The sequence below is a fragment of the Cavia porcellus genome, unplaced genomic scaffold (assembly GCF_034190915.1).
Source record: "Cavia porcellus strain 051 isolate PalLab524CR breed Dunkin Hartley unplaced genomic scaffold, mCavPor4.1 scaffold_4, whole genome shotgun sequence".
Classification (NCBI taxonomy): Eukaryota; Metazoa; Chordata; class Mammalia; order Rodentia; family Caviidae; genus Cavia; species Cavia porcellus.
In genome coordinates, this window is record NW_026947487.1 from 7,792,547 (window position 1) to 7,820,510 (window position 27,964).

Here is a 27,964-nt window from a genome sequence, read left to right on the forward strand (position 1 = left end):
GCTGAGCTAAATCCCCAGCCTCAGTAATGTATAATTTGATAGTAATAAATTTACAGTCACTTTGCCTGACTGGATTAATCTGTTATAGGAATATGTAGAGATAATAAATAATCCTAGGAAAGTAATTCAATTCCCAAGCAGCATTTTATTATAAAATATTTAAATACATAGAATTATCAACATGTAAAGGATATCTTATTTCATCTATATTTCTATGTGTCACACCTTACCCCCAATCTCTATAGATTATTTTAAATCAAATTCTAGACATATACACTTTGTACATTTCAGATATCTCAATGTTGAGCTCTGAAAGTACCTTTTTTTCTTTTCTTTTTGAGACAGGGTCTTGATACTCAGTTCAGGCTGGCCTTGAACTCACTTTGTCGCCCAAGCTGGTCTTGAACTCACAAGGATTCTGCTGCCTCAGTCTCCTGAGTGCTGGGATTACAGGGGTGCCCCACCACACCTGGCCTAAAGAAACTTTTTTTTTTTTCTTTTTGAGACAGGATCTCGCTATGTGGTTCAGGCTGGCCTTGGGCTTACTTTGTAGCCCAGGCTGGTCTCGAACTTGCAATGATCCTCTTGCCTCAGCCTCCTGAGTGCTGGGATTACAGGAGTACGCCACCATGTCCAGCCCTAAAAGAATCTTTTATAACACATTGGTAATCATGCCCCAAATTTTATAACAAGATGCTTTCCTTTTGTAATCCTGAGGATCAGACCCAGGGACTCATACATGCTAGACAAGTGCTTTACTGCCGAGTTACACCTCAGTATTATTGCAAATTTTTAATATCATATGTGCAACTCAGTTTTATATTTCTCTGGTTTATAGATAAAGATAAATGATTTGACTGTACAATTTTTGAGATGTTTTTCCACTTTTACTTTTTTATTTCCATCTGTTTTGATTTTAAGTTGGATTCTCACTAAGTTGCCAAGGCTTGACTTAACCTTGTGATCTTCCTACCTCAGCCTCCTGGAATGGAAGGATTATGGATATGAGCCACCATGCCCGACTTTTTATTCACTGTTAATCTTGACACTCTCCACTGTTTTTCCTTTCTTGTAGATTTGTTAGAAGAAACTATGTTGTTTGCCCTGAGATGTTTCCCATAGTTTCAGTCTGCTGATTGCATCTCTGCAATGTCATTTAACACATTTTTCTATTTTTTGAATTTCCTGTAAGTTGATAGATTGTTTTTATTTTTGTTTTTGGAATGAGTACTTAATAGGAGTGGGTTTGTTTCTTTTACGAGGTACATACGTAAGATCTTACTATCTCTTTGTCATGTTAGCAGCTGTAATGATGATTGTTTAAATTTATTGATTCATTAGGGATTGTGAAGTAGCAGAACTCTATTATTCTGTCTTCGTATGTTGGACGGTGTTCTTTTGGAAAGCTCTTCAACACTGTAAATTGCATTTATGCCTGCACTGATACTGGGATAATTTGACAAGATTCTGTGTGGAATGCTTTTGAGGGAAGAGTGCAATTCATTATGAAAACTTGGGATTAATGAATAAATAGACTTTCTTCAAAGGACATGTCACCAATAAAAAGGTTAGAATCTGATCATGAAATCATTTGTGATAAAGAATGTGGAATTGGTCATCAGATTTTTAAAAAAATAGGTCAGTATTCCTGTTAAGAAATTTCTGAAGAAATTATGCAAGGTAGCAGTTACTGTTTTTTCTTTCTTTTCCTTTTTCTGTAACAGGGATTGAACCCAGAGCATACATTCATCCTAAACCACATTCCCAGCCCCTCTTTTAACTTTTTTATTTTGAGACCAAGTCTCACTAAAGTTGGTCAGACTGGCCTCCAACTTGCAGTCTTCTGTATTAGCAGCCCCCCTCTGCCCCCGCCCCATAGGTTGGGATTTCCAGTGTGTACCAGTGCTAGTGACTCAGTGACTAGTTTCTTAAGTAAAAATTCTCAGCATGTACTTGAGAACAGACCTGCCTTTGAGTCAAATTAACAAAATACTGAGTTGATGTAACATTTTGAATTAGATTGTTCCAGTGTGGCTCCGTTACAAAAGGCTTTTAGAGTCAAATAAATTTGAGAAACAATGTATACTTAACCTTCTCTGGAATGCCATGGTGCTTATTGACATGTGAAAGATCTAAAGAAACCTGTTTAACTAAACATTCCCAAGTTTATTGGACCCCTCCCATCCAGCGTCCAGCCAAACTACTAATCTAAGGAATTAAATTTGGGAAATACTGGATTAGAGAATTTGAATAGCCAGGGATGAAGAGTGTATTTCCTACAGTGATGTGGAGGAGCTTTTGGTAGTGGTTGAATAATGAGACATTTTTTGCTGAGGAAAAATAAGAGATAAATATTGCTTTGTTTTATCTCAGCCTATTCTATATTTACTATACTTCTAGAGAAAGCAGTATTGGAAAATGAAAGTCACTATATGATGTTTACTATGTCCAAGCAGTGTTTTTAGAGTTTTGTGTAGTGGGTACATTGTTGTTAGTCCTTGTGTAGGTGAAGAAGCCAAAGGACAAAGGGATTAAGTAAATCATTCAAGGTTAAAGATGACATAGCAGGGCCAAGATCTGAATTTAGCTTGGCTCCAGAGTCTGTCTGCATAACCACCATCCTACACTGCAGGATAGGAAAAGTAGAGAGCATGAGATAACAAATTAATTTAAGAAGGGGTTTAAAGTCTATTTGGCTTTTTTTTTTTTTTTTTTTTTTTGGTACCAGGTGTTGAACTCAAGACCTTGTGCTTGCCAGACAAGTGCTTATGCCGCTGAGCTAAATCCCTTTCCTTAAATTCTATTTGGAAGGAGCAGATGTATTTTCTTTAACTTTCAGGCAGCTAGGGTCATAAGAGAATAATGTGAAGAGTTGGCCGTGTCCCAGTGAATATAGAAAACATGAAGACCTGGGAACTAGTATCCATAGAAGAAGTTACAAGTCCAAAAGAGGTACATTAAATGCAGGTAGAAGGCCAAGAGCACACTATATCAGAACTTCAGACTTAAAAATAAAATGAAGCTCATTTAACAGGATTTTCTCATCTTACAGTGAGACCTGAGATTTATGTAGTTTGCTCATGAGCTTATAATAATCAAAGTTCATGTTAGTACACTGCATTGAAGTACTTTCACGTGGGTTTCTCATTTGATCCTTTTAACTGTGAAAGGTAGTTAAGTTCCTTATTTTCCACTGCATTGCTGTTTCTTGAATCTAAGTTTTCTGCTTACTAAAAGTTAATATTGGGAGTGGGATGTAGTTTAGTATATAGTGCTTGCCTGGCATGCAGAAAGCTGTGGGTTTGATTCCAGATTTAGCAAAAAGAAAATGTTCTCTATGCTATGTAACTTGTCTTAGTTAATTCTGTAATTTTTATAGCCTGAGAAATACTGAAAAAAATTTACCTTATTCTGGGGATAGGCTCCAGGACTTCATATGTGTTATGTAAGCACTGTACTACTGAGCTATATATCCTCTTAAAAGTTTTTTCCCCCATTGTTGTTTCTTGATTCAGCGTCCTATTATACAGCCGAAGCTAGCCTTGAACTTGCCTTAAGTCCTAGTTTAGGACTGAATTCACTGTGAAGCTGAGGCTGCCCTCAAAGTCACACACAGTCTTCCTGCCTCTGTCTAATGCTAGGATTACAGGCATTTCTGCTATGACTGGCTGAATACTGTATTCTTAATAGACACCATTGATAGGCATTTTGATCTTTTGCCTGTGTTGAAGTAAAGAAGTACACACAGGAGGCTAAGGCAGAGGATCAAAGTTTGAGACCAGCCTGGGCAACTTAGCAAGATTCTATGTCAAATTAAAAAAAAAAAAAAATGGAAATGAAATGTAGATGTAGCTCATTGTGAAAGTCCTGGTTTCAATTCCCAGGCCTACAAAACAAACCAACAAATCAATAAACAGTACATGCAGGAGCAAGTAAGATGGTCATATCCTGGTGAAATTGGAACATATAATTCTTTCCTCTCTTTCTCCCATAGTTACATATTAGTAAGACTAGGTGAATAGGTAAAAAACATATTTGAGTATAAGTTACTTTATGGAGGCAGTTGTCTCTGGCTGGTGTGGATTTGTGGACATTTATAAGGTGGAAATTAGAAATGAACCTGTTACTAGGTCACCTTTTTATTGTTCTTGCCATTGCCCAGCCTCTTTTTCAAAAAGGGAATGTCTTCTAAAATACTGCCAGTTGTCTAAGGATTCTTGCTTAATTAATACAGAAAGTGTGAATTGGCAAAGTGAAGCTCTTTTGGTGTTACTGGGCTTTGCATGCCAGGGACTATCATCAGCTCTTAGATTTTTTTTTTCAGCTCTTAGTTTTAATGGCCCACCTCACTGCATGGAACCAGCAGCTACTGGCAGACCTAGGGAATTTTTCTAGCCACAGAGATGGTGGCATCTGGCAGTTCTTTGTTGCTGTCGTTTTCTGCTGCTGCTGCCTTCAGTGTTGCCAGTTGTGGCTGCTTTGGGCACCAGTGGCCTTTGGGGTTATCAGCTTAGTGTATCAGCTCAGCTTGTTCTACTCAAGATACAAATCATAAGCAGGCAAAAATACGTCATCTAGAAGGATCTTTATTAGGACTTAAGGTACAGTATAAGGGGAAAAGTACATAAACCAAGAGTATAGAAAGGTTGCTTTATAGAGGGCATCAGCATGCACAGTATCATACTGTTTTTGGTCATGGATAGGGGAGTGGTTTCTTATGGACCTAATTGAGGAGTGCTGCAAGGCAATGGCATCATCCAGAGAGGCATAGAGTCATGTGGGGTAAGTCCATGACCGGAGTTGTAACCAACACATAAATTTCATGGAACAGGCCTGGGGCTTGTGATGTAGCTAGGCTGGCTGCAAGGCAGAAGGCAAAATTAAAAGTACCTCTTGGGGAATGGTGGGATTCCTCCTGCTTCACAGTTAGTATAAAGCTTTCTTTATTGTTTTCTGTAGACTTTGTGATTATTGTTTTATAGTTTGATAAAGTAAAATTTTCAAATTGCCCTAGATTAAAAAGTAAGTGACCCATATCTTTTAAAGTAAACTTTAAAACAGATGTGGTGGCGCACACCTTTAATCTCAGCATTTTGAGGAGGCTAACAAATTCAAGGAGGAGGATTGCAAATTCAAACCCTGCTGGGGCAGGTTAGTGAATTAGCAAGATCCTGTGTTGCATTGCTTCAAAGAGAAAAAAAGGGTGTGTGTACTTGGGATGAGAATGTACATTAATGTGAAGGACCTCAGTTCAGTTTTTAGTACTGGAAAAAAAATAAAGTAGCATTGTTTTGCATACTTTCTATGTTGGCTCTTTTTGTGTGTGTATAACCATCTCTGACTATTAGTACTATTGGAATAAGAGGAGGGCTAAAGAGCCTGTTTTGTTGGGAAGTGGATTTTTGTATTTGAAGTTGATTTCTTTTTTCTTTCTTTTTTTCTTTTTTTCTTTTTTTTTTTGTCTTTTTGAGACAGGGTCTCATGTGCAGTTCAGGCTGGCCTTAGGCTCACTTTGTAGCCTAGACTGGTCTTAAACTCGAAAACAATTCTGCCTCAGCCTCCCAAATGCTGGGATTACAGGAGTGCACCACCACGCCTGGCTTGTAGTCGATTTTTTTATCGGTACCAGGGATCGAACTCACGCCTGCCTGCTTGCAAGGCAGGGGCTTATGCCACTGAGCTAAATCCCCAGCCCTGAAGTCGATTTTTTTTAACCACCTATAGCATCTACAACAAATTTTGCTTCCTGATTAATTGACAACATCTCATAATTTGCTTTGTTTTAGTTGCTCTTACTGCTTAAGCAGATTTTTGGATAGTCTTTATAGAGAGCCCTCATCGGCCTCATCCCAGTCCTGAGGAGTCCACGTTTGTAATCCCACAGAAAAGTTATTGGAATTCCAATAAGTAGTTCCAATCTACCACTTCCAGTGCAACTCACTAGGGGTTTAGTTTACTGCATAAGTGCCTGCCTGGCAAGTGCAAAGTCATGAGTTTGATCCCCAGTACAAAAACAAAACAACCAAAAAAAAGTCTCTGGTGACAGAGCACAGTAACTTCCAGTGCAATTCATGGCAAGAATGAAGACACAGAGACCTATCTTCAGTGGTGAGGAGCCAAGGGAGGTCCTAGTTCAGTCAGAACACTGGCTAACTGCAACAAAGGCCATGACCCAGGGCTGAACCCAGGTTTATTAATCTGTGGAGAAGGGAGTGGCTCAAGGTCGAGTGACTGTGAGCTGGATTGGGCAGGAGGCATAATAACTCCTCTGCATGATGCAGAGAGAGAAAAGTATATACAGACCTGTAAATTTGGAGGAACCTATGTAATACAGTTTGAGGAAGTATCTTGTGTTTTTGGCCATGGCTTCAGCTTTGTTGTCTGGGCTTCTTTTTTTTCTTTTTTTGATATCCGGGATTTAACTCATGACCTTATGCTTACCAGGCAAGCACTGGAGCCACTGAGCTGAGTCCCCAGCCCAAAGATTGTCATTTTGCTGGGCTCTGCCCTCATATTAGGAATTGAACTCAGGACGTTGCACGTGTCAGGCAGGCGCTTATGTCACTGAGCTATATGCTCCACCCTTGTCTGGCCTTCTTGCCCTGAGATATCAGGGGTTCTTTCTGAAGCTTCAATCTCAATCACACCATGGTGTCTCTTGATCTAGCTCACACGTGCTGTTCAGGAGATATAGATGGGGCAATACTGATGTGTTGCATTGCTTCAAAGGCTACACATCAGTGCCTCTTGCAATGCTTAAAGCCAATTGAGGGGGCCGAGTATTATCCTTGCCAGATTTGTACATGTCAATAGATGGGATTAGGGCCAGGTTTAGCCAAAATGGAGGCAGATAGTCTACTTTATTTTTTAAATTTTTTTTTTTTTTTTTTTTTTTTTTTTTTGTCTTTTTCCTTTTTGCCGGTACCGGGGATTGAACTCACGACTGCCTGCTTGCAAGGCAGGCGCTTATGCCGCTGAGCTAAATCCCCAGCCCCAGATAGTCTACTTTTAAGAAGCACCATCCTGGTGGTCTTCCAAAGGTCTTATTTTTAAACTATTTCTCTTTTTGAGGATTAATTTATATTTTATTTATATTTGCCAAGATTTTCTTAGTTGTTCCAAGTTGATGGTATAGTTTATGCTTTTAGCTATTTTGTTCCTTTACCTTTACAAATAAGTTTTATATGTTTTTCCTACTAATTTTTTAAAAAAATGCATACAAGACAGGGGTTTCACTTTTGATTATAAAATCAGCATTGCTGTGTTTATCTTTTCAGATCATTAAGTATACATAGTCATTCTTTTTAAAATGTTTTTGGTGCTGGGGTTTGAATTCTAGAGTGTGTGTTATGTTAAACTAGTGCTCCATCACTGAGCTATAGCCCCAGGCCTTCACATATGTTTTAAAGTAAATTTGTTTATAGATATGGATAAGCTTTTCAGAAGTTTTGATAAATATTGTTGATAGATCAGTTTGAGGGGAAAACTGCACAAAAGGAGCATTTTTTGGGGGGGGTCTTTTTCCTTTTTATCGGTACCAGGGATCAAACTACGTCTGCCTGCTTGTGAGGCAGGCACTTTATGCCGCTGAGCTAAATCCCTAGCCCCCAAAAGGAGCATTTTTATAATGCTCAAAATGCATCAAAAGCATTTTTATAATGCTTAATTTTCCAATCTAGGTCAGCCTGTCTCTTAATGTAAGTGATCTTTGATTTCTGTCACCAGTATTTTGTCATGTTTAGCACATAGATCCCCTCTGTGTATTCTGCTAAATTTGTACCTAAGTATTTATTTCAATAAAAATATTTAAAGAACTTTATTAAAGTGTAATATACATTCATAGAAGTATACATGATGTACAGTTTGATGAGTTCATAAGAATAGGCTTACTTTCAAATTTGGCTACTTTTTATCAACATGAGATATTTTAGGGGAGGAGTTAGATAGGTTTCAAGATAGGAAACAGGAAAAACTTTACCCTTCCTCCTGAGTCATGTCTTTAATAGTGTGACTTCATTGTTTTGTTTAAAAGTGACTTCTTAAGACAATAGACATGTAAAGATAGATAAGTACATAAATGTTTCCAAATTAGTGGTGCAGATCAGATTTTCCCTGGTAGAACTTACCTGCAGGCATGTTACAATAGAGATTGCCTTGATGTTCTCTAGTGCAGGATTTCATATTCTTTTAAAACATGATCATGTGGGTAGATATTAAGGAGATGGAAAATTCTGCCTTCCAGTGCTTTTTTTTTCTTTTTGGGTGAACCAAGCTATTCTTTGCCCTTCAGCTCCTTTTGTGCAGTTTGTACAAAGTACATGCTTAAGTTAAGTTATTTTGCTGTCTAGATTTTATCTTACATGTGGGAAGGGTAGACAACTTAGTGCTTGTTTATAGGTATAATATTTTTCTGTCAGCTACGTCATTTTTGAATGAGAGTTGTGCATCTCTCTGCATAGCTCTGAATTTATATGGATGGTATTAGTGTAATTGTTGCAAGGAAAATGACTATGTTGCAAGGAAATTAAAGGTAAGATTTGGCTAATACAAATAGATACTTCTGGGAAGAAATAATGTGTTACACATGCTCCATCAGAAAGCACACCATGCTTATTTAATAATTATGCATAGTTTTAGGATAAACATTTTTTTCTTCTTAATATAATTGAGGCTCAGCTGTCCATGATCCACGTTTTTACCTTCCTCTCCAAACTTATTTTGAAAATTTCTCAAATTTATATAAAGTTGATGAATTATACAATAAACACCTACATTCTTCACATAAATTCGCAATTTGTAGCATTTTGCTGTACTTGCACTTTTCTCTCAATGTGTGCATACACACATTTTAAGTGAAAGTAAGTTGAAGTCTTCAACATACTCCTTATTCTCCTCCTAAAAGTTTGACCTGCTTTTCCTAAAACCAGACTGTGTGGCATAAGCCCAATTTATCTCACCTAAAGAAAGTAACTCTAATTCATTATCATCTAATATGTAATGTGTGTATTTAAATTTTTTCTTCCCCACATATCTCCTATAATTGTCTTTATTTTTTCCCTGATCCTGGATCTATTCATGTTGGCATAATTTAATTTTTATGTCCTTTAAATATAGATTGATAACCTGCATTTTTAAAAAAATTTTTATTTAAAGAAAGACTAAACAAAACAGAAAATGGGTAGAAATAATACATACGTTCAAAGAAAATAATAAACAGTAAGAAATCACTAGTTGAAGTTTACATACTGTCCTCTTACAAATAGTTGTTCAAAATACGAAAGTGAGGGGTTGGGGATTTAGCTCAGCGGCATAAGTGCCTGCCTTGCAAGCAGGCAATCGTTGAGTTCAATCCCTGGTACCGATAAAAACGAAAACGAAAAAGACCAAAAAAATAAAAAATAAAAAAAAATGAAAGTAGAACATATAAAGTGGGAATTCAGACAGTGAGACTGCAAACATTTCTGTTCAACTATCCAACAAAAACTTAGTAACATGGTTGTCAATCCTGTACACTTAAACATACATGCAGTTATCCATATCTTCATTTATGTTGAGATTAAACAAACTAAAGCAGGCTAAAATCATTCTGAACAAAGAATAACAGTATTGCTGGATTTCACAACATGACACTCTGGGATCAGCACTGGGTACTGTAGTGTCTTTTTAAAAAAATTTTATTTAAAGAAAGACTAAAGAAAACAGAAACGAGTAGAAATAATACGTACTTTCAAAGAAAAAAATAAACAGTAAGAAATCACTAATTGATGATTACAGATGTCCTCTTACAAATAGTTATTCAAGATACTAAAGTGGAGCATATAAAGTTAACCTGCATTTTTTAAAAAAGTAAAAGTAATTAACTATTGAAGAATCTAAGTCAGTATAATAAATGTCTCAGTCTAAATTTGCTCCTTATTTTTTCCAGACTATGCAATCAGGCTAAACATTAATTGCATTAATGCTATACAGGTGACATAAAGGTGATGTGTATACCTTGCTTCACCTAAGTCAGTATTAATTGTTTTCTTTCTTTCTTTTTTTTTTTTAATTGGTACTGGAGATCGAATTCATGACAGCCTGCTTGCAAGGCAGGTGCTTATGCCACTGAGCTAAATCCCCAGCCCCAATTCTGTTTTCTTTATCAGTGGAGTTGTTTGATTGCTTATTTCAGGTGATGACTACTTCTAGTTTACTTCATTGTAAATGTATACTTTCTCAGCATTTGTAAGTAATCAGTAATCTCTGGGGTAGTATTTTGAGATAACATGAAAATTGCCTCTCCCACAGCCCTTTCCCAATGATTTTAGTGTATATGGATGGTTTCCTTACCTGAACAATCATTTTTTTTTGTTATTAAAGTCCTTGAACAATATATGCACATGGTAAGAACTCTTACACAGTATGAAGGGTGCTATAGCAACAGGTACATCTGCTTTTTATTCCCAATCTTCTTTTTCCTAATCTTTCCTGTTATTACATTTCTTATTTTTTTTCTTTTCCTTTTCATGGTGGTAGAGATTGAACCCAGGGTTTTCTGCTTACTCTGCCACTGAGCTGCAGTCTGTAGCTCTATTAATCAGTTTTTTATGTGTCTTCTCAGATATTCTGTACTTATACGTTATTTACTCCCTCTTCTCCCCACCTCAGAAAGGCTATTTTACAAAACACAATGTGTTCAGGGTCCTTCGTTGGTGTAGCATATATCAAAATTTTATTGCTCTTCATTGTACGTATGTGTTGTACTTTGTTTATCTATTCATTTGTTGCTGGACATTTGAGTTTTTGTCTTTTGGCTATTGTAATAGTGCTGCTATGAACCTGTGAATATTGTATACAAATATCTGTTCAAGTTCTTGCTTTTAATTCTTTTGGATATATATTTCAGATTGGTTGCTTGGTCTCCTTTTTTAAAATTTGTTTTGAGGACTGATCTCAGGGAGTAAGTGCTTAGCTGCATCTCCGACTTTCTAATTTATTTTTTGTTTTGAGACAGGATTTTGCCAGTTTGTCCAGGCTTGCCTCAAGCTTGAAATCCTCCTGCTTCAGTCTTCTAAATAGCTGAGATTACAGGAATGCATTACCATACCCAGTTTGTTATATCTTAATTCCTTTACTGTATCAAAATGATCATTCTGGTTTAATACATTCTAGATATAGATCTTCTTTATTCATTGTAATGATTTTTTGTTTTTTGAGACAGTCTCACTGTGTATGTAGTACAGGCAGGTGTTAAACTGGCTTGTATAAGTCCAGGCTGGCCTCAAATTCGCAGCAATCTTCCTGCCTCAGCCTCTGGAGGGCTGCAATTATAGGCATGCGCACCACGACGCTTGGCTCATTTTAATGGCTGACTTAAATTCCAGTGGGTTAGACCTAGGACCTTGCCTATGCTTGACAAGTGCACTCTCTACTACTGAGCTACTCCCTAGACTCTGTCTTGAGTTTCCAGGTCATTAAGAGTAAAGTGCTTTATATGTAATAGACTGCATTACTGTGGATAAACTTTATATGTTCTTATCAAGTTCTGGTTACTAATAAGTCACAATACGTTTGTTAAAATCAACATAATTACAGATTTTTTTTTATTTTAAAGAGAAAATAACAAAAATCAAGAAGCATACAAACAAAAACAACAAAAGCAAAGTGACACCATATTAAAAAAAAAAAAAAAAACTAAAAGGACATACCCTTAGAATATACCCTTAAATTTTTTTTTAGATTTACAGATTAATAGGTAGCTTTAAAGGTAAAGTTTAGTGTTCTTGTTATTATGGCTTTTTGTTTTACCCCACTATTTTTATACCAGTAGATCTTTCAGATAACTTTTTTTTTGGTAGTACTTGTGGATTAAAAACTGATGGTCAACTTAACACCAGCTGAATTAAATCAGCACCGTGCTGAGCATAGATGTTCCACCTGAGGAAAGTTGCCAGCATAAATAGTGACATGGAAAAGGAGAAGCTAGGCTTTGTGGGTTTCTCTAAGTGTTGCTGTTTGAGCCGTTGGTTCTTCTGGAGGAGTTCGTCATGACTAGCTTCCCCAACGTGAGTTCGACCATCATCTGAAGAGCTCGGGACCTTGTTGGTGAGAGTGGCTGTGGTTCCCTTTGGAAGAGCTGTGGTCCTTTCATGGAGCATTGCTTCCTGGCTCTAGAGGGAAAGATGTGTGCCATTTACTCTCCAAGGCAAACTCATCATGCTGGCTTTCTGGCATGTTCTTATTGGAAGAGCTCACGACTCCGTGTCGCTGAGGATGGCTGTGGTGCTTTTCAGGACAGCCCTGATCTTTGTTTTGAGTGTGACTTCTCAGCTCCAGGGTAGAACCTCAACCTACCAGCACAGCTCCTTCACCCCACTTGCATACACTTTCTAGCTTCTATTGTTGACCTTTTTTTGGGCCTTCCCAGCACAGATCCATAAAAGAGTCTGGCGTGAGTCCTTCTGTGGGCTCTAGTCCTCCAGTTGGATGCGTGGGAGGCACTGTCATGGGCTCTAGGTTTTCATCTGGACTCATGCAGGACATTGCTGTGGGATCCAGGCCTTTGGCTGAATATTCTATGTCTTTAGTGTTGTGGACAGATTTTCTTGTGTTTAATTCCAAGTGACCATCATAATAATATTACAAATTCTGTGTCCTGATTCTAAATGTTCTCCTCACAATGCCTGACTACAATTCATATTTCATGGTTGTGGACTAGCCGTAGTTTTTGCTATTTCTCTGTTTTTTATTTAAGGAATCTTCTACACATCAGTTCTCGTGGTGGTGCCCATTGGTAATCCCAGCATTTTGGGCTTGCGAGGTAGGAGGAATACAAGTTTGAGCCCAGAATGGGCACTTTGGCAATTTAGTGAGATCCTGTCTCAGAAATAAAAAGTGAAAAAGGATAGCTCAGTTTGTGTGAGGGTCCTGGGTTAAATCTGCAATACTACTAACCCCCACAAACAGACAGATAACAAGAGTTCTTAAAGATACACTATTGAAGCCAGTTGTGGTGGTTCACACCATAATCCCAGCACTCTGAGACAGGAGAATCATTGTGAGTTCAAGACTAGCCTGGGTAAGCTCAAGGCCAGCCTGAACTGCATTAGTGAGACCCTGTCTCAAAAAGACCAAAAAACAAAAACAAAAGGTATTACTGGGAGTTCAGCTAGGATAAATTTACTAAAATATGTGCATGCCTAAAATACCAGCACACAGGAGGCCAAGGCAGGAGGATCACCATGAGTTTGATGCCAGCGGGGCTACACAGGGAGTTCAAGGATAGCCCAAGCTACATAGACCTTATCAAAAACAAAACAAAACTATTATTGTTGTCATGATATAGGCTATTTTTTATAGATGTTCGCAGACTAATGATTCTAAAGAAGGGGAAATTTTTTTTCTACAAACAGTGTGATGAAGACTTTTGTTAAAGTCTAGTGTCTGCTTCTTGGCCTGAGGTCAGCTGCAAATTAAACTGTAGGTAGTGACATTTCTGTTTGCATTTCTGGATTGTCAGGGTGTTACACTTGACAAATGGATAATAGTCTCCTTTGTTGTCAAAGATTCTTTCATTGAAAAGTACAGTGATGTTCTAAAAAGTCCTCTTTGATAGCAACCATTGTTTGGAATCACTATTTTGAGTTACTGTGTGGAATAATGATGAAAAAAAGAATCATTAAATAGTAAACTTGCTTTTAGCTGCTTGTAAACCTTTTATTCTACAATGTTATGGTAATATATTTTTGCTTATTTTATTAATAAAAGTTACTACATTTCAAATGTGCTAATATCTATGCAGGAATACAAAAAGAAAGAATCTCTCTCTCTTTTTTTTTCTTTAATCGATACCGAGGATCGAACTCACGACCGCCTGCTTGCAAGGCAGGTGCTTATGCCACTGAGCTAAATCCCCAGCCCCCAAGAAGGATCTCTTAAGGGATATTGTGAACCTAGTAGAAATCATACAAGACAACATTTAACATTTAGTTTTACAGTTCTAATGTAGTTCCATGTGAGAGCCTTAGAAATTCCAAGATGACAAAAATAATTGAAACCTAAAGTAATTAAAACAGGACTAGAAATGTAGCGCATGGGTCAAGCACTTGCCGGGTTTGTGGAAGATCCTGGATTCAATTCCCAGCACTACGGGGGAAGTTACTATAACAGGTTTAATGGAGGCAGGAGCAGCTGGGATCTGAATTATCACCCAAGGGAAGAATAGAACTGGTTAGGTAGTGAGGAAATGATATGTATTAGTGGGGCAGCTGTATCGTTGTGGGTATGGAGGTAGGAGTAAACACATTTTGGCTAAGTTGTTAGTGGAGATTGGCAGGAATACCTTCCTGACTAGAGCTGGGATAATATTATTTGATAGAGTGGAGAGGACAGTGGATTGTGAGCTCTAAGCAGGGTGAGGGCAGGAAATGAATGAATTGGGATTTAGGTAGGGGGATTTACAGTATTCCATTAGGCTTCTCTTCAGTTTGATAGAAAAAAAGAGAACTATCAGCTTTTTAAAATAGCAAAGCAGTGATATAGTTAGGATTGAGCTTTAAGATTAATTTGGTAGAATTAGACAGAGGGTCTTGGAGGGGGGTAACTACTCAGGAGCCCATTGTACAGTAGTTTACCACAGCAAGTTGTGAGGACTGAAGCACAGAGCAAGAGAGGCCACTATATGGAGGAAAGACCTGATTCAAAGACTACTTTTGAGCCTGGGTACCTTAAGGGTCATCAAAAGGATCTGATTTTGTAAGGATGTAAGAAGAAGGGTAGTGGAGCATTATCAGGCTGGATTTGGTGAAGTGGGGAAGGCGGCTTTGATGTGGTGATGTCACAAGGCATTTGGAAATAAGACTGCTGTTCTCCAGAGATACTGGTTAGAGGTGCAGCTTTGAGAGGTGTCTGTGTAGTGATGATGAACTAGGCTTTCATGATAACGAGGTGTCTGTTAGTGATGATGGACTAGATTCTTGTTGAACCAAAGTGGATGATAGAAAAAGAAAGGAGTGTGGGGAGAGAAAGTATACTGAGAAGAAAAAGCAGAATCCTCAACTTTGAGGAATTGCTGGCATTTAGTGGACAAGGGGAGGCAATGCTCTGCATGTCTTTGGTTTTGTTTTTTTTTTTATCTTTTTAAAATTTTTAATTAATTACAGTAAGAAATCTACAGTAGTTAGTATGTTGCATGTTGTTATTCTCTAAATAGGTGCTCAGACTACCAGCTTTAGTTCTGCAAAATCAATCAATCAATCAGTCAATCAGTTCTTTCTTTACTTCAGTTCTATCATCTCAGCCTGCATTCTTCCAAATCGGGGAATCAGCCAGTCACTTTGGGAGCAAGGATCTTCTCTCCTTGCCTGTGTGGCTCTGGCTGACTCATGAGAAAGGCGCTGCTGCTTCCTGGTTCTCTCTTCTGCCTGCCCCACCCATTTTCAGTTAGTTTTGATGAGGCATAATTAATGTGCGATAAAATTCACCATCTTGGTTTTTTTTCCTTTGTTATTTATGAGGCAGGGTCAGGCTGCATATTCCAGGCTGATTTTGAACTTACTATGTAGCCTAGACTGGGCTCAAACTCAGGATCCTCCTGCTTCAACCTCTTTAGTAGTGGGATTACAGACGTGGCACTGTACTGGGCAAAATTCAGCAGAATAAGCAAGCAATTTGACAAACTATCGCCTACACCTCTGGGGCTGGGGAATCAAACCCAGGGGACTCATCCTTTATCACTTGGCTACATCACCTCCCCTAATTTGACAAAGTTTGATCGCTGTGTAACTGTGACCATAACTGTGATACAGCCCATTTTTATCATTCCTCAGGAGTTTTTTTATATCTCTTTGGTGTTAATCTTCTTTCCTTATTCCCTAGCCACCAGCAATCACTGATCTACTTTCTGTCACTAGTTTTGCTTCTTCTACAATTTGGTATTTGTGGAAGCCTAGTTATATAGTCTTTTATGTCTAGCTTAGTTCATTAGTTCATTTGAAAAGCATCTCATTGTTGCTTATGAGTACTCTATTATTTTTATTACTGAGTGATATGCCACTGTATGGATATATTATAATTTACCTACCCATTAACATAATGGACATTTGAGTTTCTAGTTTTTGTCCATTAGGCATCAGTAATGCTGTGAATATGCATGAGAAAGTCCTTATATAGTTCAGGTTCTTATTTTTTTTGGCAACTACCTAAGGAGCAGAATATATATATATATATATATATATATATATATATATATATGCATTTTATTATAAATATGTAACATATAGTATGTATTTATAATAAAATGCATAATAAATGACTAGATTCCCATTTTACGTTTCTGCAGGCAGTATATAAGTGTTCTGTTTGTCTCATTTCTTTACAGGATATTGTCTGTTTAAATTTAATCATGCATTGAGTTTGCACTGTATGTATGTTTTGGCTTTTAGTTTATTAATTTGTTTTGTAGAAACCTTTAACTTTCTGAATATGTATTATTTGGAGGTATGATGCATCCATAACCTTTCAAAATGCTTTTGTAAAATTTCATCTCAAAGTAATTTCTTTCACAGCATACACAGAAATCTAATCTCAAAGTAATTTCTTTCACAGCATACACAGAAATCTAAAAGACACATGATATTTGCATGATTTAATAAGTTCTGACTATTTTAATGGTGAAATTGATCAATTCTTTTACAATAAGGAGAAAAGCATGCACATTGGTTGTCATTATAAATAATAATTCACAATTGTTCAGTCTTACAGCAGTCTTTCTTGGTTTTAGAAATTAAAACTGAGTTGTCATTCTGTTGCTCTCTGAATGCCCAAGTCTTGCAAAATGCATTTGTATTAAGTATTTGGGGATGTAAATAATATAGAAAAAAATGCCTGATGAATGTGAGAACATCATCAAAATTAACTGTGACAATAGGAAACTACTGTTACTTCTTTGAAAAAGATACAGTAGTGGTGCAACACAAACAGTGCCCAATTTTGACTTTTTAAAGTAACAGTTGATGTTTTTCTTTCTCTACAGATATTCAGACATACTGCAACATAAACTTACTCAAGGTCTAACAATGACACAATACTAAAGTAATTCAATTTTTAACAATAAAGGGAACACTTTTACATTCCAAGATACATCACGGATATTTTAAAAGGACAATTCCAATACTTTTTATTCTTGATTTTTGTTTATAATGTCAGAAAGACAATATAATTACCTTTTAAAAGACTATATAAAATTGAGTTTCCACAGAGAGGATATGAACCCTAAGTAATTGTGACAAAGCAATGACAAAATTTAAGGAAACATTTATTTCTTTTAGAATTGAAAAGTACTAAAATTGAGACCCAGGTATGTAAAAATTAAACCTGCTTATCACACTTTCCACTTCTTTCAGAGAAATAATCAAATTAGAAATATTTTCCCACAATCATTAATCTGTTCTAAAATTACGTTGTTTTTTTTTTTTTTTTTTTTTTTTTTGGTCTTTTTTCTTTTTATCGGTCCCAGGGATCGAACTCATGACTGCCCGCTTGCAAGGCAGGCACTTACGCCGCTGAGCTAAACCCCCAGCCCCCCTAAAATTATGTTTTTACAATGCATTTATTTCTTTACAACCTCCTGCCTCTACTCTCTCAAACTAGATCAATATTAATACAGAACATTTTACAATGCTTAGAAAACTTCTGGCCCCTCAGTTATTGCTTTAAATTTTTTTAAGGACTTCAAGGGGCAGTGTACTTACGCAAGTGGCAAACCATATTTTCTAAAAACCAAGTTTACTATAAACTGTGAAATAATGTAAAACATATAGTCAGGTCTGATGTTACATCTGTTTGTTAATACATCAAACCATATATATCTTTTTTTTTTTTTTTGTCTTTTTCCTTTTTATCGGTACCGGGGATCGAACTCATGACTGCCTGCTTGCAAGGCAGGCGCTTATGCCGCTGAGCTAAATCACCAGCCCCTAAACCATATGTATCTTAAGAAAAACAAGCCTCTTAAAACACCCAAGGAGTTTATCAGTGGATCCAAAGCACAGGCACCACAGCATCACCCCCATTATACCCTAACATATATGCCAATTGTTCATGCACACGAAATGAATTCGGAGATCCTTTTAAGTAAGGCACCTTTAAAGTTGGGATGAATTCTTACTAAAGTCAGAAACAAGCAGTCTACATGGGACACAGTTAAACATATCAGATTTATCAGTTTCAAATTACTTTTTGCTCTCTTCTTAGTACTGAATACAGCCTATGTTGAAACTGTTGTATATCTTCAGTGAAGTGACTTAAAATACTTTGTTAACTTTAAAAATTGAGTTTTGTTATTATTCAGTTGTAAGACTAGCTTTTTTTTTTTTTTATGGACTTTTTTTTTGGTTTTTTGAGACAGGATCTCACTATGTATTTCAGGCTGGCCTTGAACTCACTTTGTAGCCCAGGTTGGCCTTGAACTCACAGCGATTCTCTTGCCTCAGCCTTCTAAGAGCTGGGATTACAAGCATGTGCCTCACATGAGCTGATGGATTGTTTCTTGAGACATGATCTTGCTATGTTGCCCAGGCTAGCTTCAAGCTACTGAACTGAAATGATCAGCGTGTCTTAGTCTCCTGAGCGTCTGGGACTATGGGTGTGCACTGCTGCACTTGGCTTTTATTGGACATATGTTTTATAAATTCTTTCAGTTTGGGGCTTACCTTTTGATATTCTTAACAGTACTTTTTGAAGAACAAAAATTTTTTCCTGTTTAGTTCTGTTGATTTATCTTGGTGTAGACATCACTTTTTAAAGTTTGTTTTGTTTTTCTCATATGTTCCCCATACTGGCCTTGAATTGATGCTCCTCCTGTCTTAGCCACCTGAGTGCTGGGATTTACAGGTGTGTACCACAGATACTGATATCTTGATAATACCACATGTTTTGATTATTATAGCTTTATAGTAAGCCTCAAAGCCAATTAATGTGTATTCTTCAACTGTGTTCTCTATCAGAATTGTTTTGTTATTCTCAGTCTTTTGCATTTTTGCCCTTCAAGTTTCTGATGAGGACTGTGAAAAGTGATTTGTTTTCTTTCTTTTGATACTCAACTGAGACTATCATTTTGAGTGAGTGCTTAGGCCCCTAAGAATGAACTGAATTGGCAGTTGACTCTTTGAAGTCTTCTGAGATTTTTAATTTCAAAATCATGTGATAACCATGATGATAAGAAGTGGCATCATTTAGTGATAGAAAGGTCAACTGTCAGATGTTCTAGTTTGAATTTATTTTTTCTGGTTCTGGGGATTTAACCCAAGACCAAAGCTATATCTCTAGCCCATTCTACATTTTTATTTTGGCACACGATCTTGTTAAATTGCCCAGGCTGGGTTTAAATTGGTGATCCTCTTGCCTCAGCCTCTCAGAATGCTGGGATTATGTGCATGTACCACCACCAGGCCCATCTATGGTTTCAATTCTTGCTTAGCCAAGCACTGGCAGCGTGACCTTGGATGAATTTTGGCCTCTTTGTGCTTTTCTTTTGTGGCAAATGAAGTTAACAGAGTACTTGTTTTATAGAGTTCTGAAGATTAAATAGTTACTCCTGCCACAATGAGTGTTAGCAATTATCATTGCTTTGTTTACTAGGGAATGTCAGAAAGCTTCAGAATTTGCTAAACTCACTTATAGGGATTAGGGACTCATATATGGGAACCTTTTATCTACCTTTGTTTTCAGCCTTCCTCATTTCAGGTTTAGAAAGATAGCAATAGTGCTAAATTTTTCTTTTTAGTTCTTTGGTAGTTTTTCAAACCCTACATTTTGTTGGTGAATTTGGTAATTTATATATGTAGTTAAATTTGAATTTATGCATTGAACCAGGAGGGGGGAAAGCATTATTGGCTTTTGGTGGCATAAATCATTATCGTAAAAAACCTTTTTGGGATGTGGTACTGAGGATTGGTCCTGGAGTGTTAGATATGCTAGTTAAACACTCTGCCACTCTTAAAATTTTTATGTTTGGAGACAGAGGTCTTGTTTACTTGCTCAGGCTGGCTTTAGGATTATGATAGCCGTGCTTCAACCTCCAGAGAAGCTGGGATTATGGGTGTGCATCACCATATCTGGTCCATTATTTGAAATTTAAAAAACAACAACAACAGCTTTCTTTTTCCTTGTTTGTATTGAGCTGGTTCAGCTACATTGTGATTTGATGGTTCTAGAAAAGGGAAAAACCTATTAGTTTGATTTTTTTTTGTCTGTAGTTCTTTACTCGCTGAATAAACACATTGGCTTCCGGCTTTATTTGACTAGTTCTCATTATTGATGTAGCTAAACAGTTTTTCAACAGACTCAGCAAATCTTTTGTTAAGTATATTTTCTTTCAAATAGAAACAAAAGATAAAATTATAGCAGATTTAGTTGTAGATATAACATTTATCTTTGATTCATGACTCAGGTGACATCTTCCTTCATAAAACAGAATGAATGTTCCAATAAGCCGAGTCTAGGAGATTGGCTTTATATTTCTATAAAGGGCTGATGAAAACAAAAACAAACAATGTATAACTAGAATATTTGTACTAGTCTCTTATTTACTTTCCTTGAGAAAGTTAAAGCAGAAGAGCGTTTCTGTCACGGCCGCTAAAAGGGGCCTGTTTAGAGATTTGGTTCTTTTAATTTCTTGCACGGTCAGATAATTAAAGCTGCCCTGGAGATGTAAAATTTGGCAAGAATGACTTTATTTAGTTTGATCTGTTGGACCTAATGCAGAAACTTAGTGGCTTCCTCTACATTTTTGTGTAATAGTTTGTATGGTTTAATTAGAGTGCCAGAGGCAGTCAGCCTAGTAATTTCTCTACTGTAGATGTACTATACTTGAGGCAAGAGTGCAGGAACTGCACCAAAGTGTGTGCTTCAGTTTTGGTTGCAGAACTTTGCAAATGGGCTGTCCCTCTTGCATTGGAGAAATACCCTTGATAAATGTCTTTATATCTGTTTTTTAATCTAAGGATATTTACATGTGTGAGGGAGTCTGGGGTAGTAAATACATTCAATTTTAAACATGAATTTGAGTTTCCTTTGGGGCATTTGAGGGGTATATCATGTTAAAGTAGCTATTCATGTCTACAGCTCGAGAGAAATTTGCACTGGAGTTGTTCACGTATGAAAGGTAAGCAAAAGCTTTAGGAGTAGCTGAGGTCCAAAAATGTGTGTACACTGAAAGAAGGAATGAAGACAGAATGGGGGTATGTCTACTGTAGTACCACCATGTTCCTGCTGTATCAGTTGGGATAAGACAGTTTCTGAGTTTAAACTGTATTCAATATGAGTAGTGAACTAGATCCAGGTTAGGTTGCTTAGCTTAGCTGGTTCAACAGATATTTAGTGAGATTCTTCTGTGTGGTTTAGCTATACTAATAAACACTGGGGATATAAGGAAATCAACAGTCTTTGTGGTCATAGTCCTTGTAGATTAGACCTTTGTAGATTTGTGTGAAGCTGACTATGCTTTGCTTACTTAGAACACTTCTGACACCAGATGTATAGATTTTTTTTACTCATACCAACAAATTCTCCCAACTCTGAAACCATAGGAGTGTCTACAAATTCAATTTTAATACTTATATCCATAAGTTAGCATCATACTCTATAGGTTAAGGCCTCAGTCCTACAAGACAGCCCTCACTTCAGAAGGTTCCTCACACTTCTGTCTGATGTGGCAAAAAATTGGGGTTCCCACTACTACTTTCTGCTGCTAAAATGACTCAGAAAACTTGGGAAAACAGTGCTTCTCATTGCCAGCTTATTGTAAAGGATACAACTCAGAATCGTCAGATGGAAGAGATACATAGGGCAAGTTCAAGGAGGATGGGTGTTTCTCTTCCCTTTGATATGCCACCCTTCCAACACCTTGGTAGTTCAGCACCCTATAGGCTCTCAGAACTGTCTGAGAGGCTGGAAATGTAGCACAGTGATAGAGTACTTGCCTAGCATGCACTGGTTCAGTCCCCAGACCACAAAAGAAAAAAGAAAAAGTAAAAACAAATCTCTTAAGGAATTTTTGTGGCAGTACTGTTATGTAGGTTCAGTTGATTAGCTCATTGACTATTGGTTATTACCTTCATCTCTGGCCCCTCTACGGTTCTGAAGGTCTGATTGTGGGGGTCATCAAAAGTGTGATAACTCGGACCCCGGTATAAAATCCAAGGAAGCAAGAAATTAAAATTTGGGGAGCAAAGGCTTTATTTCCAGGCCTGGTGGCACAGTCTCTCTAGGGTCAACCCAAAGACTGCTCGCCTGACAGCTAAAAGTCAGGGCTTTTATCTTGTAAATCCACAAACAGCTGCTAGTCACACAATGTAAGGAGGGGATGGGGGTGTGGCGCATTACAAAACAAATGGGGATTGCAAGTCTCCCTGCATACAAGCAAGTTTAGATAAGAAGAAGTCTTGTTTTTCTTAGTAAGAATACAGAAGTCTAACAGCAATTAACAACCTAAGTTACCTTACTTTAACACCACAACTGTTATTTGTAGAGGGCAACAATGGTTAACATATCAATTAGGTAAGATTTTACAATTCTTTACAGAGGAGAGCATTAATTAACATATCAATTAGGTCACCCAAAGGGAAAAGGAAAACGCATACAGTAAGGCCAAGTTACAGGTATTGCTATGATACAAATATAACGAAGCTATTTTTGTGAAGAATAGTACAATCTAATACAATCTAATGCAATTAACACAATTTGTGACGGGCCAACGGGTAGGGAAGGGGGTTGTCAGGAGCTATTACCTCAGGCCTTTGTTTTATGGCCTTTTGGGAACTTAAAACTTAACCTAGTTAGATGGGAAGGGCGAAGGGGAGGGGAAGCAGCAGGTGGCGCTTATCAGCACGATAGTTAAGGGGGCTTAGGTTATAACAAAAAGTCTCCTCATTAGTATAAAGTCAGATATGTTTGAAAGGGCTTGTAACAAAAGATGTTCAGTTTATTCCTGTGACTCATGAAATTCCTAGGATTTCAAAAGCAGTATTAGATTAAACAGGTAACCAAAAATAATACGTAGTTGCAAACTATGCAGTGTGCAATGAAGGTCCAATAGTGGCTGCTGTGTGAGCATTTTAGACTTTTCTAAATCTCATGTGGGTGCATCTAGGGTTAACTGTGAGTCTGCAACTTGGCCTGACTCTCCCCGCTGCCAGCAGAAGCACTTCCCTCTGCAGGGAACTCAGCTCAGCCCTGAGGGTGTCATTGACGAACACAAGATAGGAGATAAGATAGGACCAAGCAGTTTTGCAGGTCATAGAGACATCTGAAGACACCCAAAAATTTACAATGGACATTTCAAAGGCTCAGCCCACTGAGGTGCAAGATTACCAGAAGACTTTAATCACAGATATTCATTGGGATTTTCCTGCCTAAATGTCCCCTGTCTTCTCTCCATCCCCTTGAAAGGGACATATTTCTTGGTTTGGGGCAGAAGATTTTATGGCACTCTCTGCCTGAACCCAGGCACTGAAAGAGTTTTGGCCCAGGCGGAACACTGTAGCTGGAAAAGCCTCAGCCTCAGGCACCACCCCCAACCTAAGCTACACCTATGCCTCCACTCCATGTGTTCCACGGAGAGATGCTGACTGGGCGGGGAGGGGCCACGCCCCAGGGGTTCTGGGGTGTCTCTCCCCCCATTCTTAAAATAAAGGTCATTTATATTTCATACTTCTTATCTTTTCAGCCGCCATTGCCCGTCCCCCACGGTTCCATCAGGCACAAAAATAAATACCATGCCTTTTGCCTTTACCCAAGCCTGGTGGTCTCTGCTGCTTATTTACTTTACAGTAACTTGCTTGAAAAAGCAACATATTTTTTGTTGTTGTTGTTTTGTTTTTTTACCGGTACCAGGGATCGAACTCATGACCACTTGGGCTTGCAAGCCAGGCGCTTATGCCGCTGAGCTAAATCCCCAGCCCCGAAAAAAGCAACATTTAATTAAACTTATAATTAGGTTGAATACTGAGTACATAATATATCCCTGGTACTGGACTGTTTAAAATGAGATTTTGTGACTAAATATTAACTTGATGAAGGCACCCTTTAGGAACTGTGTGTGCAAAGGGCCTGAAATAGAAAGGATCTCAGGTGCTACTATGGAAGGGAGGGCATGAGTGAGAAGGTAGTTTGGCATTGGCTAAAAAAGAAGTGTTTTCTTTCCAGTAAACTATTAAAATGTTTCTGAAAAAAAGTTTGATTTTTCCTTTCAAATACTTCATTAACTTTGTGTTACAGAAAAGTGCTATATATCTACATCTACATCTGTATATGTCTATCTACACCTAGTTTCAACAGTTATCAGTTTACTACTTGTATTTCATTTTGTCCCCATTCAGTTTTCTTGCCTTTTGTTTGTATTTCTTTATTTATTTTAATTTTGTACTGGTAATTGAACTCAGGATCTCATACTTGCCAGGCAGGGGATTGTGTCACTGAGCTATATCCCCAGCTCTCTTGTATTATTTTGAAGTAAATCTCAGATATGATATCTCAGAGGATTTTAAGGTAGGGTAAAGACACAGTCAAATTTGGTTTTTGAAAACACTGCTGTGGCTTGGGGGAGGCAGGCAGTCATTTAGGAGATTATTATGGTGGTCCAGATGAGAGATGATGGTGGTTTGGATGGGAATCCTGCTAGTGAAGATGCTGTCATATGGGTAGATACAGGCATCATTTGAGGGGTGATACTGTAACCATCTAGCATAGTTACAGTAAGGTGGAAATCAGAGATAGGCTAGTGCTTCAGTGGCCTCTCCATTGATGACCATCACTGTCCAATTCTTCATGGGCCTGTATGGGCTGCTAAGATGTTGTCAGTTGATGAGGATGGGGATTTTTTTAAAAGTAGCACTTAGATGAAGCCCAGGGGCATTCTACCACTAAACTATGTCTCCAGCCCCATCTTTCTAAAATTTTATTTTTGAGAAAAGGTTCTGCTACATTGCTTAGGCTGGCTTTGAATTTGCAATTCTCCTGCTTCTGCCTCCCCTAGGATTATAGGAATGAGCCCCTGTACTTTGTAGGTGAGATTATTTTTGTTTTGTCTTTTGGGCACATTTCATAAAGTGGTCATGAATTGGCACAATATAGCTCTATTAGTGATAGCAGTTCCGAGCTTTGAATACCTGCAGCTGTCAGCTATTAGTGTTAGTGGTCAGTCTTCTTTGTTGCTCTGAGCCAGCAGCTACCAGCAGGGCTCAGGAATTCTTCTGGCCACTGGAGATGGCAGCTCTGCAATTCTTTTCAGTTCAGTTCTCTTCAGTGTTACCAGTTCAGGCCACTGGCTGCTTTTGGTGCCAACATTCTATAATGTTTCTGATCCTGGCTGCTGGCTACATTTGGTCCAAGTAGCCTTCAGTGTTAGCAGCTTCAGTTGTTGACTGTTCTCAGCACCAGTGGTCATTAGTGTTATCTGCTTCAACTACTGGCCATTTTCTTTTTAATGTTTAAAAAATTTTTAGTGGTACAATTTAGATAACACATATTGATCACATTCATCATATGAAATTTGTATCTGTACATAATCTACTGTGGTACCTTTCTCCCCTACTCCACTCCTCCCTTCAATCCCTCTTCTCCCTTCATTTACAAAGCTTTGTTCCCATTTTATCCTTCTTTTCTCAATTCTTTCCTTTCCTTTTCTTTTCCCATCCCCCTGCCATAGATGCTTGTTCCTTTTGCTTTTTTTTCCCTCTTGGTACCAGGAATTGAACTCAACCTTGTGCTTGCCCAGGCAGGCACTGTGCTATTGAGCCATATCCCCAGCCCTCTCTTTTTATGAACAGTTTCTTCCTATTTCACAATTTCTATTATACATTTTGGTTCTTATTTACACTTTCAGTTTCTCACACCAGAGAGACAGTGCAATATTTATACATGTGTATGATTTATTTCACTTAAGAGCATGGTCTCAAGGTCCATCCATTTAGTTAGAAATCTCTCATGTTTCCTTGGTTGAGTAGTACTCCATTATATAAAAAACCATGTTTTTTATTCATTCATCTGATGGGTCAGTTTCAAGATTTAGCTATTGCAAACTGTGCTGGTATACACATAGGTGTCCATATATCACTGTGGTATGATGCTTTTAATTCCTTTGGGAAGATACCAAGAAGGGAACTAGGTGGGTCAAATGGGACCTCTAGTCCTATTTTTCTGAGGAATCTCCACACTGATTTTTACAGTGGTTGTGCCAGTCCTACATTCCCACCAACAGTGGAAAAAGTGTTCCTCTTTTTCCCACAGCCCCACCATACTGGCCATTTTCAGTTCCAGTGACCTTTGGTGTTAAGGGCTGTTACTGTACCAGTTCACTGTACTCTCTTTGAGATAAGAATCAGAATAGGCAGAAAAAGGCCCTCCGCAAGAGGCTGTATTTAGATTTATGCTGCAGCATAAGGGGGAACAGTGCCCAGAATGACCTTCTAAATGTATGAGAAGGTTGCTTCTCTAGAAGAAAAGCAGGCTTGTGCATGCAGTGTGAGACTTTCTGTTTGGTCCTAAGTGGGAGAGGCTCCTTGAAGACCTGGGTGAGGAAAGGTACAAAGAGACCAAGTAATCTAGAGTGATGGTAAGGTTTAAATTACCTGAAGGATCTGCAGGGTAGAGGCGTTTGGGTTGAGTTTGTGACTTAAGTTTCCTACATCCAAAAGCAGATGTCTGCCAGAATGGTTGTGGAGCACTTAATGTAGTTGCAGCTGGTCTTGAGGCAAGTGGGGCAGCTGTGGAAAAAAAAATAGAAGTACCATTTGGGGAGTGTTGGACCCTATTTACTTTAGCCCACATGTGTATAAGTACATGTAGTGGCCTATATGAAAATTCTAAGGATGAAAAAGTTTTCCTACACTAGGAGAAATAGACCAAACACAAAGTAGTGTGGATTAGTAGATGCAGTGGGAAAAGCCAGGGAATTGGTAATATTTTCTCTTTTTTGCCTTCTTTTTTTTTTTGTACTGGGGATTGAACTCATGATTTTGTGCTTGTCAGGCAGATACTTATGCCACAGAGTTAAATTCCCTGCGAGTCAGTAAATATTATTGACTGCAATACAGTTTAGTAGGTTTTTTTTTTTTTTTTTTTTTTTGGATATCTTGTGGTATCTTAAGCTTGGGATGGCCAGAGCTTCCTGGAATCTGTTTGCCTCTTTGTTACTAATATGGCTTCTTTACTGTCAGTATCTGTACCCAGGCCAATGCTGAGCAATTGCTTTTGTCTCTCTTTTTTTTTTTTCTTTTTTGTCTTTTTCCTTTTTTTATCGGTACCAGGGATTGAACTCACGACTGCCTGCTTGCAAGGCAGGGGCTTATGCCGCTGAGCTAAATCCCCAGCTGCTTTTGTCTCTTAATTAGTGTAAACCACCTCTTTTACCTTTCTGGTAAAAAATTTGTGCATTACTTTCATAGAATCTTTTTTTTTAAGACAAGTGGTCACCATGTATTTCAGGCTGGTCTTATACTCACTCTGTAGTCCAGGCTGGACTCAATTGCCACAGTCCTCCTGCTTTTGCCTCCTGCGTGCTGGGATCACAGGCATGCATCACCACACCTGGTCTTTCACAGCATCTTCCTCCCGATTGAGGAATGGCTCTTGAAACCTGCCCACAGGAATTCTCGGATCTCTTTTGGCTCCTCTAAACTTTAAATTTTGCTAATTGCTGTCCTTGTTAATCTAAGTGTTTATCACTATTTGCAATTTTTATTGTTCAATCACTTTCCATCTTTTTTCCCTTAAGTTCTATATTTTCTTTTGCTCTAAAAGCCTAATTCCTCAATAACTGTAGCCTCCACATAATCTTTGACACTGTCAACTTTGTGTCAGGGATTTTTTTTTTTTCTTTTGGATCATTGCTTCAGTTGAAAGGTTGATTTATTTGAAGCAAAGAATATTATGCTTAAGATTTGCATATACTTGAGCTCTGCACTTAACAGAAGTTCTGTATTTCTGC

At 37.9% G+C, this 27,964-nt stretch overlaps 1 protein-coding gene across 10 annotated transcripts in view; it reads left to right on the top strand.

The window, feature by feature from the left end:
- Window positions 1-27,964, top strand: part of Herc1 (HECT and RLD domain containing E3 ubiquitin protein ligase family member 1) — a 224,833-nt gene that overhangs the window by 11,318 nt on the left and 185,551 nt on the right. The window contains exon 1 of one of the 10 annotated variants that reach the window (XM_063246768.1): window positions 11,934-12,044. The exons of 8 other annotated variants lie outside the window; for them this stretch is intronic. The gene's annotated coding sequence lies outside the window, so the exon portion shown is untranslated. Of the gene's footprint in view, window positions 1-11,933; window positions 12,085-27,964 lie in introns of those variants that run through there. One more of the 10 variants, XM_063246767.1, reaches the window with a different exon arrangement.